Source organism: Penaeus monodon, chromosome 23 (genome assembly GCF_015228065.2).
Source record: "Penaeus monodon isolate SGIC_2016 chromosome 23, NSTDA_Pmon_1, whole genome shotgun sequence".
Lineage (NCBI taxonomy): Eukaryota > Metazoa > Arthropoda > Malacostraca > Decapoda > Penaeidae > Penaeus > Penaeus monodon.
The window spans coordinates 43,482,634-43,483,449 of NC_051408.1; positions in this window are offsets into that span (position 1 = coordinate 43,482,634).

The following is an 816-nucleotide window of genomic DNA, read 5'->3' on the forward strand; positions in this document are numbered from 1 at the left end:
TAAAGGTGAAGTTATTCCCTTTCTAAGTTGTCCGATCTGTTTAATTTTTCTAAACTATTAAATTTTTTTCTGAATCATTCGATATTTTCAATCACTGCAAATTATTTTTTTTTTCAGTTATTCTAAAACATTCTATCTTTTTAGTTATTCTTAATAATTCCATATTTTTTGTTATTCTAAATCTGATCTATTATTTAATCCTAAATCTATTTAGTTATATTTTGATGTCATATTTAGTATTTAGCTATTCATTTTATCAATATTCTAATATTTTAGTTATTCTAATGTTTAAATGTTTTCGTTAATATTCTAATAATAATTTGATACTTTATTCTAAATCATTCTACATTACTCGATCTGTCACGTCATTCACGTTTATTCTAAGTTATTCGATCTGTTTAGTTCTTTGTAAATCGATCATTCATTCATCTTTTCTAAATCTGGTAAGTTAAGTATCATTTATCAAGGATAATGTTGCTCGATCTGTTAAGTTATTTTGCGTTATTTGAGTTGTCGAGTTATATGAAGTTCTAAAGTTATATAAAGTTATATAAACACTGTCGGTTCTAAGGTATTTGGTCGATACAGTTATTTCATTCGTTAATCTGTTCTTAGTTGATCAGTGTGTTATTCTGAGTTATTCAATTGTTATTCTGTTGAGTTATTCCAAGTTATTCTATTTATCTATTTATTTTATATATTTTTTTATATTTTATCATATTTTTTTCATTTATTTTATCTATTTATCTATTTCTTTCTCATTTATTTAAGTGATTTCTGTTGTGGTGTTTTGATTGATTCAAAATAGTTTCGGAC